The 18535-nt window shown below is 40.6% G+C and overlaps 1 protein-coding gene across 4 annotated transcripts in view; it reads right to left on the bottom strand.

Annotated features, from left to right (window-relative positions):
• Positions 1 to 18216, bottom strand: part of LYPD6 (LY6/PLAUR domain containing 6) — a 123400-nt gene extending 105184 nt beyond the window's left edge. For 2 of the 4 annotated variants that reach the window (XM_019455804.2, XM_019455794.2), the window contains exon 1: positions 18040 to 18190. The gene's annotated coding sequence lies outside the window, so the exon portion shown is untranslated. Of the gene's footprint in view, positions 1 to 18039 lie in introns of all 4 variants that reach the window. The other 2 variants (XM_019455813.2, XM_019455832.2) reach the window with 2 other exon arrangements.
• Between the last annotated feature and the right edge of the window lie 319 nt (positions 18217 to 18535).

Consider the following 18535-nt stretch of genomic DNA (forward strand, 5'->3'; position numbering starts at 1 on the left):
TCCATCCTCCAGAAAGCCCAGGACAAACCATCGACTCTACTGTATTGGACAGTGGACGTTACACACTTGTGGCCACCTAAATTTGAGTTAAATACAATTTAAAATTTAGCTCCTTAACCGCATTAGCCACATTTCAAGTACTCAGTAGCCATATGTTGGCCAGTGCAGATGTAGAACATTTGTCACCACAGAAGAGACTAGAAAGTTCTACTAGACAGTGCTAGTGGGCCCAGTGGGCCTCTCAGTGATGGCCACTCTCCAGCCAACACCCGTGGGGCTTGACCAATAAGCTGTCAAGGCCAACTGGAGCTGCACTCTGTACTTTCTTAAAGCCCAAAGAAAAAAATAGGGTATAGAAATGTCATACCTGGTTATGCCAGACAATTAATACCACACTGGTTTAAAGGTATTCTTTAAATAAAGTGAAAAAAAAAAAAAAAGAAATCCATAATTTGCTCTTATCTCAGGGAGTTCTGCCAAAGTCCCCAGCCTTTGCAACTCCGTGAGAAACTTTTATACAGAATAAAAAAGCTGGATTCTCATCTGGATTCTAGTAAAAAGTAGGGGGAGAGGGAACAAGAGGCACAATTTCTCTGTTTTTCTGAACTCAGCATCCTTTGTATTATTTTATGAAGTTCATTTTTGCTCTAATCATCATTTTGCATGAAAAAAGAATGGGGCTTTTTGCCTTTAGAAAGTAGGACTCCCAAGTTCTAAAGAAAGCATTAAAATACTTCTGTGCCTTAGATTTATCATCAGGCAAGTAAAGTTGTTCAATAATCTGCATCTAGTTAGCACAGCATATAATTGTTTTTTTCAGATTACTAGAATCACCACCTCTCTAAAATCTAAGAACAAGAGAAAGTTGCTAATAAATTTTAAATTTCCCACATAGTTACTTTGGAGAATGTAAAATTATGAGAGTAACTAAATTCAAATTTCAGGCTGCTTTCTGAAACATGAGATGACCCCCTGATAGTCTATAAAGTCTGTGGAACATCTGTTTTGATAACATATGTACTTAAAATTCCCCACATGTCAGTTTCAAGTTACTACAAAATATAAGGCGGCACCAGCTGCAAGGATAAGGAGGAAAAGCTGTTAGCAAAGTGCCAGGAAATGTTCAAGATTTTAATGGGACCAAGTCTCTTTACCATTTGCATATCATCATCCTAGGAAACAGACCAAACAAGAGACTAGAAATCCTACCTCTTCCACTTGTGAGAAAATTCCACCATGATCTTGCTATATTTTCCTTTACTACCTTCCTAGTAAGGAACTATGGTATGTTTAATTCTGGTAACTGTTGTTTTTTTTTTTAATCGAAGCATAATTGACACACAATGTTACCTTAGTTTCAGGTATACAACACAATGTTTATACACACAAAGTTTATAGGTTACGCTATGCTCACCACAAGTGCAGTTACCATCTGTTACCACATGACGCTGTTACTGTCATATTTCATCCCCATGACTTATTCATTCCATAACTGGAAGTCTGTACCTTCCATTCTCTTTCTCCTATTTTGCCCATCTTCCCAGCCCTCTTCGCTCTGGCAACCACCAGTTGTTCTATGTATTTATGGGTCTGTTTTTGCTTTGTTTCAGTTTTTAGATTATACACTTATAAGTGAAATCATATGGTATTTGTCTTTCTTTGTCTGACTTATTTCACTGTGCATAATACATTTAGGTCCATCCATCTCCTCACAAATGGCAATATTTGGCTGAGTAATATTTTTTACGGCTGAGTAATATTCCATTATATATATATGTAATCTATATATTATAATATAATCTATCTATTATATAATATAATATATATAACATATATTGTATCTTCTTTATATATTCATCTATTGATGGACACTTGGGCTGCCTTCACCTTAGCTATTGTAAATAATGCTACAATAAACAGAGGGGTGCTTATATCTTTTCACATTACTATTTTCATTTTCTTTAGGTAAATATTCAGTGGAATTACCAAATCATGTGGTATTTCTATTTCTTATTTTGGGGGGAACCTGGACACTGTTTCCCACAGCGTTGGCACCAATTTACATTCCCACAAACAGTGCATGAGGGTTCTTTTTTCTCCACATCCTCCCCAACATTTGCTGTCTTTTTGATAATAGCCATTGTGACTGGTGTGAGGTAACACCTCATGGTGGTTTTGAATTGATATTTCTGGTATCTTCAACCAAAATGCTCTCCCCTCATTATTTCTACCCCTCCAAATAGTACTCATCTGCAGGGACCAGTTTAATTTTCACACTTTCCATGAAAGTGACTTCATCTCTTCTAGCCTGCAAATTCCTACTTCTTCTGTACCTACAGCAAATAATAAAGGGCCATACAACTGCAACTTAATTGTCCTCCTTCTGCTCTGACACCCTGATCTAACCTCCTCATGTTTGTGGATCTGCTCCCATTTCATGGCTTTTACAGAAATTGTGAAGCTCTCAAAGTTACCTCTCCCCAGAACTCATATCCATATCCCCCCCCCATCTACTTCATATCTCCACTAGAAAGCCTAACACGTATCTCAAGTGTAAGATGTCCAAAGCTTATCTGATCCTTTTCCAAATCTGCTCTTCCCTAGTCTTCCCATCTCAGTAAATGATAGCCCTACCCTTCCAGTTTATCAGCCATCTTTGACTCTGCTCTCTTACGCGTGCCCTGCATCCTGTCCTCAGCAAATCCTACCTCCTGCACACTCTTTCCAGATGGATGAAGCATGCCCCTTTTCACCACCTCCACTGCAACCACATGGATATAAGCCAACATCATCTGGATTATTCCAACCTTGTCCCCCTTCTATTATTTATTCTAACTGTAGCCAGTGGTCTTTTGAATCATACAATTAATCAGGTCATTCTTTAGTGCAAATTCTTCCAATGTCTTAATTTACTCAGTAAGGAAAGAGGAAGGAAGGAAGGAAGGAAGGAAGGAAGGAAGGAAGGAAGGAAGAAGGGAGAAAGAAGAAACGGAGGAAGGAAGACCTTTACAATAACCTCTAAAGCCCTGAATTATGGATGGCCTATCTCTTATGTTTTTGAGCTTTCACTACTCTCTCTCTCTCTGGCTTACTTCACTCCTAGCACCAGTCTTCTTGCTGTTTTGAGAGTGAGGCATGATGCTACTGCAGGACCTTTGTGTTTCTGTCTGGAAGGCTCTTCCTGCAGCAGCCCCCAAGGCCCTTTCCCTTACCCGGCCCAGGTGTTCAGGTGTTCATGAGACCTGCACCATGAGGTCTCCTATGACCACCATGTTTAAAGTTGCCAACTGCCAACGGCTTCCTGTCCACCTCAGACATTCCCTCTTCCCCTCTTTAGTTTCTCCAAAGCACTTAGGACCATCTAACATACTACATATTTTCTTATTTATGACCCCCTGATAGAACGTAACCTTTATGAGGACAGGGATTTACGTGAGCCTTATTCACTGCTTTATCAGAGACTTTTGCCTGTTTCAATCACTTCTGTGTTTCCACCTTCAACTATGATCAGCACAAGGTGATTCTCAAATATTTAAAGAAAAAGACAGAGAGAAAGTCAGTTCCAAGCTCCATGAGGACAGTTTTCCATGTCTACCCTTCTTTTTTTTTTTTTTTTTTTCTTTTTTTTAATTTTTTTTTTCAACATTTTTTATTTATTTTTGGGACAGAGAGAGACAGAGCATGAACGGGGGAGGGGCAGAGAGAGAGGGAGACACAGAATCGGAAACAGGCTCCAGGCTCCGAGCCATCAGCCCAGAGCCTGACGCGGGGCTCGAACTCACGGACCGCGAGATCGTGACCTGGCTGAAGTCGGACGCTTAACCGACTGCGCCACCCAGGCGCCCCTCTACCCTTCTTTTTTATATCCCTGGCTAGCACCCAGAAAAAAAGTACTTGTTGCCTAATTATTGCTATGTTTACATTGGCAAATGTAAAATATTAGGTCACTCAAACGGTTGGACATGTTAAATGTACACAGTGGTGATGCACTATTAAAAGAAGTAACTATTTTTAAAAGATTTCAAAGCTATTTAAACTTAAGCTCATAATCTCTATTCAAGTATGAACAATCCTCACAATCACCAGGAAGAGACAGATTCTTAAGCGCTGCCAAAGAAAGATACAAATACCTGCCCAAAAAAGAGAGGAAAGGAAGCCTCGATACTATCTATCATTTACTGGGTGAATTACAGCAAATATAACTTCAATGCCAAGCCCCAAAACAAGTCGTTTGGGGATTTTGGCCACTAGGTTGGTTATTAAAATGGACAGGTGCTTTTAATAAATCAACAACGCTTTGCCAAGCAGTGATAATGATGATGGCCTAGACAAACTGCTATGAAACACTGGGGTAATGCAATAGAGAAAGGAAGAGCCCTTCCCCCCACCCCATCTACAAAGAGAAGGGTGTACATCCGTCATCTCCCAAACAGATAGTCTTTAAACAAGGGAGGCTTACTAGTCAATACGTCTAAGAAATGGCTCAACCTTTCTACACATGCAGAGCGTTGCCTATAAAACATCAACAGTCAACTACAGACCAAATACACACTAGATTCTTTTTCACATAAGATAATTTGAAGACTATGCAGAAAGCTTTATGGAAATCCTTCATCCATAAAATGATTGAGCGTCCCAAAAGGGGAATGCCATAACATGCCAAAACAAATCCTACCTAGTTTTTTGTGGCACTTAGGTTCAGGCCCATACAGAGCATCTCTTTCCCACGTGAAAGGACCCACGTCTCTTCCAAAGTTCACTGAGCTGCTGCAGCACAGAAACAACTGCGGGGATATATCTCTTCTGCTTTATAAATTCTGTACAAAAAATTCTAAGTAGAGTTATTTTATCTGTGGATACTTTTTTTTTTTTAAAAAGGAAAATAAACATTAAACACTAGCATCATATTTGCGGGTTAAAATATCCACCTTTGATTGTTAAGAAAAATAGTGTTGTATGTCAGGTCATGAGTCCACGATGGCTTGGAAGTGGTGATGATTACAGGAAGCACCATTCATTAACCAATCTGTTCGTTTATTCAGCAAATACTGACTGAGTAGGGAGAGCCTCTGCTCATCAAATACCTACCGAGTATCTATCCACTTTGTGCCAGGCCTTGCGGTGAGTGATGAACTAAGGCACCGCACATATGTTTAAGGGTACAGGAAAGATGGCCTCTAAAAGATGAAGCTGAATTCAAAAACTGGAGCACAGTGTGCTCTGGAATCCTCAAGACAATTCAAGGTGAGGAAGGAACCACAAGACCTCCGAATTGAGCCAATGTTATAATACGTCTCTTGTCACTTGGAAAAAGAAATGCTTAGTAATTGTCCACCAAATATCAAAATTCAATTTAGAGTTAAAAATACAATTAAATGGGGGTGAAAAAATATAATTAAATGGGGGTGCCTGGATGACTCAGTTGGTTAAGGGTCCGATTTCAGCTCAGGTCACGATCTCATGGTTCATGAGTTCGAGCCCCGTGTCGGGCTGTGGGCTGACAGCTCAGAGCCTGGATCCTGCTTCGGATTCTGTGTCTCCCTCTCTCTCCCTGTCCCTCCCCTGCTCATGCTCTATCTCTCTCTCTCTCAAAAATAGATAAACATGAATATATATATATAATATATATATATATTATATATATATATAATATATATAATATATACAATTAAATGTGTGCAACTAATTCCAATTTTTTAGACAAGCATAACTAAATAGGAATATTGATGTTTTATTAGACACATGCTTGAGTTCGAATAACAGTTCTGTTATTTGAGCCTTTTGACAAAGGCTCTTAAGAATTTAGAATGGTGGAAAACAGATAACTAAAACTTAGAAATAGACATACAAATTTAATTTAACAGTAAAGTGAAATTGGTATCAGATTTTGGCTTTTGTATCCTAACATTACCTAATAAATTATTTCTTTAAAAACATGAAAAGAGCCAAACTCATAGGCCACTATAAATTGTCGGCTGTAGATTGTTTTGTAGATTACCTACTACAGAGATCCAGAATAGCCTAACTTCAGAGAATTCACAAAGTGCAAGGATTACAATATGAAAAACAGCCAGTGTGAATCTTTACTTTTCCTTTGAACCCAAGAGATTACAGATGGCCACCCTGTATTCCTCCACCCCTTACAACCTCTGCAAGCGTAACTATTTCAGTAGGAAAAGGCAAAATCCAGACCCAGCCATACTATCCCCCTGGACATCTATAAGGGCTTCCACTCTCTCCTGAGACACTATGGCTTTTTACCAGCTCCTCATCAAGCAAAGGGTGAATCTGGCAGGAGCCAAATAAAAAAAAAAAAAAGCCAAGACTGGTATTGGGGGCCAAGGTGAGATAAACCTCTTCTATAATCCTGAAGATGAAGGGAAGAACTGTTCACATTTTGTATACATTCAATATTTGTCTTTTCATCTTGATGTTTCAGCTCTGTGATTAATTGCGCTGCTTGGCTCAGAATGCCTCTGTCAGAATAATATCTGGGTCTTTTGCAAATTGTTCTTTTCTGAAATGTTATCCCCTCTATTAGCATAAATGTTTCAGTGTTTTGTTAGGGGTGTGGGGGGCAGTGGGTGTGCTTGGCGAAGTTGTTATTCGTGTTTTGACTGCCTGTGAATTTATGCAGTCTAAAATTTAAACCTACAAGGGAAAATGCACACCTTGCAGGTCTGGACTCTCTCAGCATGCTCTTCTCTTAAAGTAGATGCAGGGATTTTCTAACAGAGTACATTTTTGATCAATAGGTTTATACACAACACACAAACTCTTCTAGATGAGAGGCAAGGGGCTAGCTAGAAAAGAAACAGAAGAGAGACAAACTATTGAATTATAGATTCACAGAATTTAAACCCAGAAGAAACTCAGACATCAGCTAATCCAATATTTTGTGTTGTACAGAACACTACACTGACCATCAGGATGCACCTTCAAAGGGGGTGCTATTTTCAAGCAGTTTGGGGCTTCACTGAGTAGTACACCTCCTTTCAGATATTTAGAGTGACTATTCAGTTACCAAAAGTCCTGCAATGTAAACATATATATATATTATTTACCCCATTGTTCCAAACATATTGAACCATCATCCCCTTTTTTCTGCCTTTAACATTCCACAGAACTGGTGTTTCTTCTTGCAGATCCTGTCCTAGAAGTGCTGATCTCATCATACAATGATTTTCCAGATGAAGAAACGGACATTCAAAATTAACTCATTTGGCCAAAAACCTGGAATTAGTTAGTGGTTGATAATTCAGAAAATAGAATGACTGGAGTTTGGATAAATAAGCAGAGATCCCAACAACTTTCCTTTCCACCCATACCTCACTACAAAATAGTTGCCTCTCCTGAGTCCCTGCCTCACTCTCCTCAGACTCCTACATTCCCTCAACTTCTACTTATCTACTTGACCAATGAGCACCTCTTAACTGGCTCAGATTCATTCATTAGTAAGTGCATCCTTTCCCCATGGGAAGCCTTTTAACAATGACTTACCAGGCAGTGGCTTTAATGGAGGCCATGGCAGGAATAGGACAGATAATTTAAAGCAATAGAGCTTTGTGTTTCTCCTCAACTTTATATATGTTTATTGCAGGGATTTCCCAGGGAGGTCTGGAATCAGACAGGATAGGGAAAGTTTCCTCAAACTGATCATAAAGTAGATGATCCTCTCCTTAACTGTTAAGTCCTCTGGTTCCATCTTCTCTGCACTCTTTTCCATTTTCCACATCCAACCTTATTCAGTACACGGTTTCTCCTGGAGAGATGGGAAACCCTCATGCAATGTCAGAGTGGGCCAGAAGCCACAGGAAATGAGTTTACCCACTTGCCTGCAACGCCCTTTAGGTGCTACATAGCACTCTGCATTTCCTTATTTTGTTTAGCCTAACTGGAAACTACCTCTCCTGCAAAGGTCTTTCCTAGATAGTTCCCAAGGCGGGAAAACAGTACCCCTACACAATGTATCTTTCTTTGAAATGCTATTCCACTATAGCTATGTATTGTCCTTCATTTAGAAAGTTGAGCCTCTAAATAGCTTTGGTGGGAAAATGTCTTTTGCATCATGTTGATCATCACTCGCCAGGCTTGGCTATACCAAAGAACGACACTGGCAACAGTGGAAGATGAACCCTGAGTTGTTTCTCAGAACTGGGTGGAGTGGATGTCAATTCTGCCATATCTCACCTGGTACTTCTTAAAACAACACTTTAAATCAGCTGGCTGTGATTCCAATCTATGACAATGGAACAGGAAGAACATTGGCCATTAGAGATTAAATCTTGCCTTGTCTCAGTCTCCATTTAAAAAGTGCCAGTCCTCACTATGTATGTTCCTCTCTTCTATGAGAAGGGGGCCATATGGGAGATGGCTCATGAAAGAGTTTTTCAATAGCATAGAAAGATTTTGTATATCTTCACCTATATATAGCAAGTCTGATATATTGCCCTCTATTTTATTCTACTAGAATAAGGATCACATTGAACACATGCTATATACATAGTTAGGCAGCCACCATGTGACCTAGAGAAAAACAATACTATTGAGGTAGTAAGAAATTACATATGAATAATAAATCTGGGTGACAGGAAGAAGAATGATTATTTTCTTCCTTCAACTTTTCTGTTGTTTTTGTTTAACAGAAATTATCTATGCACCTTAAAAAGCATAGTACAGCTTAGCGTGGAAGTGTGAAGCAAGCCAGTTTTTATTTCCACCGGTGAAGATGGCATACCTCATTTCCCCAAGTCCTAGGTCATGGTGACTAATGACTTACAGTCTGTTCTGTATAAACCTCAATACTAGAGGGTATTTCTAGAAAACAAAAGCAGGGGAGTGTCTCTGAAGAGAACAGTCAGTTTATGGGATTTGTTCTTCATGGATATCCAGAGATTAAATTAGGTGGTACTTATTATAAACAACTAAAACTATCCTTTCCATCTAAACCAATCTTTCAGGGCACCTGGGTGGCTCAGTTGGTTATGCATCTGACTTCAGTTCAGGTCATGATCTTGTGGTTCGCGAGTTCAAGCCCCACATTGGGCTCTGTCTCTCAGACAGCTCAGAGCCTGAGGCCTGCTTTGGGTTCTGGGTCTCCCTCTCTCTCTGCCCCTCCCCTGCTCACACTCTGTCAATCTTCCTCTCTCTCAAAAATAAATAAACATTAAAAATAAATAAATTAAGATAAATAAACTGATCTTTTGTGCTGCTCCCATCATGATCCCAACAGCTTTTTCTCTATGAAAGTGCTAATTCTATTCAACATGTTTATTGAGGTATTACTCTATACAAGACACTATGCTCACACTAGCATTCAAGAAAAATAAGACATTATGTAAATAATAAACTAAATGTGAGAAACACGTCAGTAAAAAAAAAAAAAAAATACAAGTCTAAATAAAAGAGTAACATTTTTACTGATGGGAGGAGAATCAGGAGAAAAGGTTTCTGGGGGGAGGATGCACTTTAACAAGGCCTCAAAAGATAAAAAGGATTGTCCATTGGGAAGTAATGGCTGTAAGGACACTCCTGACCAAGGACGTGTCTGACCAAGAGTCAGAACTGCTGCAAAAGTTTTCGGGAATTCACTCAGTTGAGTGATTAGGAACATGAATTAAAAGAATTTCATAAAAGAAATTCTTCTATGAAGTTATACATAAAAGAAAACCATGTACTTCTAATACCCCTCCTTTGATCTTCTATGGAAAGATACTACATAAGTGCAGAATATTACTTCTATTAAAGCCAGTATTTTTAAGTGGTAATATTTTTAGAACACTTGAAAGTGGGGTTTTTTCCTCTTCAAGATAGAAATATTGTAAGAAATTAAATGTATTCTGCATGAATAATCAAGTCAAAGAACAGTGAAGATCTACAGAGCGAGAAAAGAACAAATTCCAGGGAGATGCGCTAGATCTTTTAAATTATTTATTATAGATCTCATGCTCTTAGAAGCCAAGAACTCTGTTTCACTTAGTTTGGTCTAAATACCAACATTTTGCCACTTTCAGTTGTTCAAAGCTATTTTATTAGATCAGCATTAATGAGTAGTTTTAAATGTCAAAAAATACATATTGGTGCCTACTCATCTCGGAGCTTAAAGTTTAATTGGTGCAGCCCCTTGGTTTTATAGTTGAGGCAAATGAAGGCCAGACAGTGGGTGACTAACTTGCTAAAGGTCACCCCGCTAGTTCACAGCAACCAGTTAAACTGGAAGAGACTAAATAACTTGCCCAAGGTCACACAGTTGGCAATGGGTGGGCAGAATTACAACACAGGAGAACTTGGCCTCTAACCTTTACACTGCACTACTCCTCTGCCAGTGGAAAATTAGCATAATCCTGCACAAGTAGGTAGGGTCCTGTAGATGAAAAGCCATACAAACAAAAAGTAGAGAGTAATAAATGCTATTATTATAAGTGCAACTAAGTGTATACATTATCTAAATTGCTTTAATGGCATAAAGGAACAAGTATTTCTAGATGTCTCGATGGAAATTTAAATAATGTGTACATTTTCTAACTTATTGTACAATTCAGTACTGAAAAGGGAAAAATGAGATGAGAATAATGTAATCCTTATTTCTCCTGCTTCTTGAGCGTAAAAACATTAAGGAATATATTTTTGAAAATGGTCACCCAAAATCCTGCCACCCAAACACAATAACCATATTGTTAATCACTTAGGATGCTTAAAGAGACTTGCTTTGATAATTCAGATAACAATCCAATCTTCATTTTCTTTTTCATGGCAGAGACAGTAGGACAATCCTGGGTTTAAGAACTCTTACATCTATGGCCTCTGACAGGTCTATCAGAAGATGAAGATTCCACAGCCAGTACTGCTGTGTCCCCTAATAACCTATTATGTAGTAATCACTCACACACACACCTATATGTTTCTTAAATCTACTTTTGATTTTAGCCTGCATGCCCCCTTGGCAAGACAGAGAGTGAGGATGGGCAGGTGAAAGGGCAGGGCAGGGACAGCAATATTATAAAGTCCTTGGGCTTATTACTTTCTGCCCCAAATCCCTTGCTTTCAAATGCCAACACATGTTTTCTAGTTCTAATTTTCCACTCTCATGAGAAATGACCAAAGTATGCTCTATATGTAAATGTGTGCATGAGAATCTGACTTCCAGTATCCATCTAGCCCTTCTTCTGTAGCAACCTGAGAAGGGTAAAAAAGTCAACGAAGTTACTAGTTATGGTAACTAGTCACCAGTTATAACTGTGACCTCTAATTGGCAGACTGAGTGAAAACTAGAATAACCTGATGCAGAAATGATACTTGCAGTATCCCTGACCACGGCGATTCTGGAAACTGTTTACATCCTTTATGGAATCCTGGGAGCTTTGTCTATACAGTTGTTACAAGAAGATGCCAGCTCCAGGGGGCATGAGGCCTCTAGGCCAAGATGGCTCCCACGCCTGTCCAGTGTGACCCTCATCTCCTCATACCTGAGCTGTGCTCCCTGGGCGGTTGCAAGGGCTCCCACAAAGGAATGCCTGATGGCAAGTCATGGTTCCTGTACTATGGTCTTCTGGTTACACTGGTGCCATGGGTGACCAGTGGTAGTCCTGCAGTCAGATTAGTTGAATCTTTTATTTTATTTTTTTTTTTAGTTTTTTGTTAACATTTATTCACTTTTGAGAGACAGAGTATGAGTGGAGGAGGCGCAGAGAGAGAGGAAGACACAGAATCCGAAGCAGTCTCCAGGCTCTGAGCTGTCAGCACAGAGCCAGATGCGGGGTTCGAACTCACGGACCGTGAGTTCATGACCTGAGCCGAAGTCGGACGCTCCAGCAACTGAGCCACCCAGGTGCCCCAGATTAGTTGAATCTAAGGAGATATTCTAGTAGACATTACAGTAACTTCATAATATATAGACAAGGGTCTTATCCCTTGGGGCTTTTTCTTTCCTGGAAGAGTTGTTCTCTTTATATTCTGTCATCAGATACTAGCTACCTTCCGCAAGGACTCATTCACAATCCTGGACACTGATTTGATCATTTGAGTGTTCATATCTGGTTCCTTCATATCTATCTTTCTTGAGGAATGACAATAAGAGTTGCATGCAGTGACATATATACGATATTTTACACAATAACAAGATACAATAATCTGTTCTTCCACTAAGATTCTGACAAACCGGGTATATTATTATCTTAACAACAGCAACTTATCAAGCTGACATTGGCATAGAATATACATTGACTCCCAGGTTTCTTCTAGGGATCTAGTATTAGGTTCAGTTATGAATATTTAATAGTTTGTGGCATATATTTTTCTCCTGCAAAGATTATAGCTTACCAGAAAGGGGCAGAGCACACTGGGATCATATACCCTGGGGTCCAAATTGAGGAAGGAAGATGGTGATCCCAAGTCTACGCCTGACAGAAAGGTAAAATCTAGAGCCAATGAAAGAAACAAAACCCTAGTCCAAAAACACAGGAACAAAATGAAATGAGATGGAATCAAGGAGTAGGATTTGGATCAAAAGTTGAGAATAAGCCCAGAGGATCCTAGTTAACCAACCCAGACCATTTTTGTGGCCCAGGGGTTGTGTAGTACAAGGAGTGTCAGGATGACTTATAGATCATATAAGGTCATATGACCTGAATGAATCACATGACCTCAAAGAACAAAGTGGGCCTTAGGATCTCTTCTTATTTACAATTTCTGTGAGTCTATTGGAGTTTTCATCCATTTCATTCAATTCAAACATTGAGCGTGTTTATTGGGAGACTGCCATGTGCCAGGCCAATTGTGGAGTCCAAAGGGAAAGAAACAGACTTGGTCCCTGTCCTCATGGGGCTTACAGTCTACAAAGGAGTCAGCAACGCTTCTGATAGGTTGGTTCTTCATATCCTGATAGTTATGGCAAAAATGGAATGAATCTCTTTCAAGTTCACAGTTCTCACTCCCTAAAAGAGAGCACCAGTGCTCTTCAGCCACACTTTTTCCTAATAGTAAATACAAGGAAGTTATTTACACACGCTGTATATACAGATAATTCAGGGCAAAATTTGCAACTACAGATTTCCGAAGAAACAGATATGATCATCAAACAAGCCTTTCTTACAGTAAAACAGTATGAAATCTGAGGTTATAACACTACATTATATTTTCAGAGCACTTTTTCTCATAAGAGCAATGCATGTTCATTGTAGAAAATTTGGAAAACAATGGGGTAAAAGAAGACAATAAAAACATTTGCAATCCCATACTACCCAGAGATAGTCGCTGTTAATGTGGTAATGCATTACTTTCTATCCAGATAGATGAACAAATAAGTAGCAAGGATGTATATAAACTTACTCAACAACGCATTTTCAAAAAATGGTGTCACACTAGCACAGAGTTTTATATCCCCCCTCCCCCTTCTCTTAATATTGACTTTAACTTGGTAGATACACTTTTCTTTAGACGGCTGAGAGAATATTATCTGGCTCTGTTGACTACTGACGGGAATAGAATTTAAAACCATCTCCTATAAATGTGCTTGGGATTGCTTTCCCCAAGTACACTTATCTTCAATCTTCCATTTTGCCTTTAATCTTCTATTATTTTTCTTCCCACTTAGGTTGTCTTTTACGTTATTCCTATGGTTCAACTTTATCAGCTTGATTTTTACTTACTCATAAGAACTACATGCCATCTGTGAACATTTATAAAAGTTTAAATAAAATCATCCCCAAACTACTTCCTGGAAGAGCCCATTTGTCCATGCAGAGAACTGTCTATTTATCTTCACTCTGTTTCTTATTTCTTGGCCAGACAAAAAAGGTCATGAATTGGGAGGGAACTGGGATTTGAAATCTAGCTAGGCTTTTTCAAAGTTTAAAAATATTACATTTTCTGTAACACTGTAGCCACATACTTCCTCCTTTAATTTGAATACAATCCTCCCCCTTTCTGCGAAATATGTTGTATTTGATATAATCTGTGTTAGCTTTGAATACTGATCTCCAATTGTCCGTGAGGACACAGATCTGGTTCAAGGACTCCAGGGTCCTCCCTGAAACCCTCCTCCTGACAGGAACCCTAGGGATACCAGCCAATGCCCCAGAGAGCTGTCACTTACACAACGGAGTTTCTCCATCACACTCGGGTAATGGCCACCTGGTCTTAGTGATTTATCTGTGTCTAGTCTGTTGATTAGGTCTGGATATCCTGAGCACTTATTTTCTCTATTTCCTGCAATGTGATTATTGCTTGAGAAAGCCTGGGTGTAAGAATATTACTCAGCAAAAGGTGAAGCAAAGAATTCATTTCCACTATGTTCTCTTTTTATCTCTGAGTATATGTTTGGTGCAATGTAAGCCAACTGCTTCTACAATTCTCATTTCACAGTATTTAAGAGTCTTTGGCTATTGTTTTAGGAATCTATTGCAAGGATTTTTTTTTTCAAGTTCATTTTGGCTGTCTCATTTTTGTGTGCCTGGGATCTGTCACCCTTTGTGAGTTCAATTCAATAATCTGACCCGTCAAAAAATTCTTTCTCATTATATATATCTAAGTAAGAATTATTTTTTCTTTATTTTCTTCCTATGTATTCAATGTTTCAAATAGCTTGAATACAAGACCTTTATTTTCCTTATCGTAAGTTCGTGTAAGGAAATCCATATACTTACTCCCCACTTTCTAATGGCTAATTTAATTTTTAAGTATTTATTTCCATTTTTTCTTCTTCCATGTCTGCACTGAATTATCTTTAGAGAACTGATTATATTTGACGTCTTTCTTTGGAGTTCTCTCTCTCTCATTATAATATCAAATTGAATTGAATTGAAATATATATATTCATCATTATGTGTTCCAATATGCACTACATCTCCTAGGTACTCAGTGAACATTTCCAGAGTGAACGTATGATACCAATAGCTAACAATCATGGGGCATTTCCTGGGTGTCATATTCCACACTAAGCATTTTACACGTATCACGTCATTAATTCTCAGGCACTAGACTGCAAACATAATTGGCAAGGAGTCTGTCCATGTATCCCTAGCATCTGGAGCAGTGCTGGCACTTAGTAGGTGCTCACTAAATATTGCCACATGAATAAACTGAAAAGCTGCATGAGGTAGGCATCATTGTTATTCATGCTCTACACATAAGAAAACTTATGTATTTTCTTATGTGTCTCTCCAAAGCACACAGAGGTTCAATCACTTTCTGAAGTCCTACCACAATTAGTATATGTGAAGCCGGGACTTGATTCCAAAGCCCGCACACTTAACTAGGAATTATTACTAGTCAACTCATTACCTACCTACATTAATGCAAACAAAATTAATTCTATTTATCTTAAGAAATATTATGCAATGTCACAAATAAACATTGTGTGCAATAATTTTCCAAGAAAATATTTGCAAATGATGGGGTTTTAATAAATAATCAGATAGGCAGTAGATATCTGTATGCTCCTTAATGCTAACTATGCAAGTAAAAACAGGATTTCTCTCTAATCAATATCTTCTGTTGCATTTGTACACTTGTTAATGACGATTTCAGGACTTTTTGATAAATGGGTATTTGTTGTTGTTTTTTTCCTGAGTGATTCTGGGTTTATATAAGTAATCTGTTTTGTCAATTCTTTTTAACATAAGAATGGCACTAATGAAATAATCATTTATTAGTACCTCCTTGTAATTGTCTATAGAGCTTATGAGTAGTTCCTGCTTATAAAGGGGGAGACTTACATATTTCTGTCACTGTTACAAGCATCTCTGTCACTACCAGCCCTTGATTTTCCTGAAACCCTATCATTAGGACATCATTCTTTAGGGTTTTGTTTACTTGTATATTTAATAACTCATTAACAAAAATAATATACCCCTTTGAAAAAGGACAGTTCCTTAAAAACATTATTAGCTTTCTCCTTAAATCCTCATCACCCTACATCCTAGTGGGAGTTAAATGATATTTAGCAGAGAGCAAAGCTTTTTGGGAATGGTACATACTGGTCCCGAAGCCACAGGTTGAATAGTAAAAAGAAGTGCAGAAATTGAAAGTAGGAAAACACTGAACATATAGTCCACATGAAGGAAGGACGGGAGGGAGAGAGCAAAGGAGGTAAAAAAAAAAAAAAAAAGAAAGAAAGAAAGAAAGAAAAAGAAAAAGGAAAAGAAAAAGAAAAAACTTGGCTCGAACTCTAATTCACCTTGGGAAAAAATCATAATCTCCAAGAGCCTTATGGATCCCCCCTGTAAAATGGGGGTGACAAAAATGTGACTTCCTCACAGACACTTTAATAGGACATCACAATGTGCCATGTAAACTGTATAGCATGATGCGATACACGAGATTTTTTTTTACTTGATATTATTTGCCTGTAATCAGCCCCATTCTGTAATATAAACATTCATTTTAAAAACATTGTCAACAGCTTTAAAATATAGGCCCATGAATCCTATCTCCCTTTTTTGCTCTAGAAACATTTCTGATGTTGTTAACCCAAAGAACCATTCACAATTTTTAACAGGCTTTGTGTACCTACAAGCTCAGAAAGCTTACTGTGTGCTCTGAGGACTAGAGTTCTGTAAAACCTCTGTTTAAACAGGACCTGTTTTTAAGTCCTGTTTCAGTCTGGTGCCTTTGGTCAAGGTGGAAACTAAAATTGAAAACAGATAGATGTTTTACATTTAAATGGGTTTAACATAAATGTGCATTAAGCCATTTCATGGACGATTGCACAAATATCTTTCGCAAACTTGGTACACGTGAGCACATATACAGTAACCATTAATGTCTTCCAGAGAAATAAGGTGCAGATTCAAAATTTTAAGCAGCTATCTTGAGTCCTCTCACTCGAAAGAAAATGTAATGGCTTTAAGGGAATTGCTCTAATAATATCATGGCATCTGCAATGGCTGGCCAGAGCAGAGCAGAACACAGTATATGTCACCATAGTTCAATTTAACAAGAAATAAGCTTCTCCCTGGAGAATCTAAACTCCCTAGTCTCCCACAAAGAAAATTGAATTTTGGAGGTCACACTTTGGGTAGGTTACCAGAGGGAGAAGCTTAACATTCTTTTTGAGATATGCTCTGGGAGGTCAATGCTATTCCACCACCAAATCGCTACCAAAGATCTCCTCCCGCCTCAACCCCCCTCCCAAAATTATACAAGCCCTTGTAGTTCCCTAGGAAATGGCAAATGATTGTGGCACTTAAGATGCCTGAGACCACGCCGGATGTCATCATATTGAAACACCAAGTTTTGTACGGGCGAAGTGATGAGAGGGGTGGATACTGGGGGCAGGGTGTGGGGAGGGGAGGAGAGCTAGTGAGACTGTGGTGTGGGGCAGAACGAGTCAGACAGACCCACAGATAGAGCGCTTTAGGCTAAAATTCACTGTTTAGCCAAATGTAAATCAACCGAACTGCTGTTACCAGAGAGAAAAACACATCGCCAAGTCAAGCCCAGGCGAAGCCCGGGCTCCGTGGGTGGACGGCCCCTTGCCCAGTCGCCCCGGTGGGTGGTCGGAGGACCTGGCGAATTCCCGCAATGGCTGGAGGCGCCCCAGCTTACTGCATCCTGGGCAGTGGCCCTGGGTGGGCGCAGCCAGGCCATGGACCCCCCACCCCCACCCCCTGCAGCAACATGTGGGGCGCTGCCACTCCGCCGCCCAGGAACTCCCTCTGGCTGGAGTTCCTGGTGGACGCACACTTGGCCCAGAGAAGGTGCTGAATTACTCCTGGGAGAGATTCCTCCAGCGTTGAACTTGGCAGCTCCTGACATTTCCATCCCACCCTCTGTGAGCCAGCGCTACACACACGCACACACACGCCCCTCTAGACCTGCGCGCAGTGCTGGCTGCCCACTCGGGGACAGAACACCGGAGCGGGATGCAGAGGCGAGCACCCCAGCTCCCTCGGCCTCGGGAAGGGGGTTGGGTGTCCTAGCACTGGGTAGTTCCAGGGACTAAGCCCACTCCCTGGTTGGCCCAGAACCCGCAGTAGTTAGAGCCGCTGGCACCAACCCAGTCTCCTTTTGTGCTCTCCCGGGAAGCCCGCCTCTACTCACCCGGGCTGCGCGCGGATTCCGGCCGCCAGCGGCAGCCCGCTGCCCCATCCCACGAACACTGCGGCGCCCCCAGAGTGTGCAATGCGGAGCCCCGCCAGCGCGCGGCCGGAGCCGGGGAGTGCGGGGAGGGAGCGAGGGAGGGAGGGAGGAGGAAGGAGAGAGAACGCGGCGGGGAGGGGCGGGGGTCGGCGGGGGGCGCGCGCGCCACTCCCACTCGCGCCGGGCACTCGCCTTCGCCTGCAGCCCTGGCCGGCCAGCCCTGCCTCGCGGGCCGCGGGACCAATCAGCGCGCGCGGGGGGAGCCGAGCCCTCCACGGGGCGCGCTCATTGGCCCGGCGCGCTCGACCCAACTCCGGGAGAGTCGGCCTGAGAGCCAAGTCTGCAAACTCCAGCCCGCAGGAGCAGACCGCCCGGCGCAGGTGGGGCGCCCCGCTCCGCGCTCTGGCGGGCAGGGGGAGTCGCCGAGTTCTACCGACTGAACGCAGAGGATTTGAGA

This window comes from Panthera pardus, unplaced genomic scaffold, assembly GCF_024362965.1.
Source record: "Panthera pardus isolate Hobbes unplaced genomic scaffold, ASM2436296v1 HiC_scaffold_10, whole genome shotgun sequence".
NCBI classification, from domain to species: Eukaryota; Metazoa; Chordata; class Mammalia; order Carnivora; family Felidae; genus Panthera; species Panthera pardus.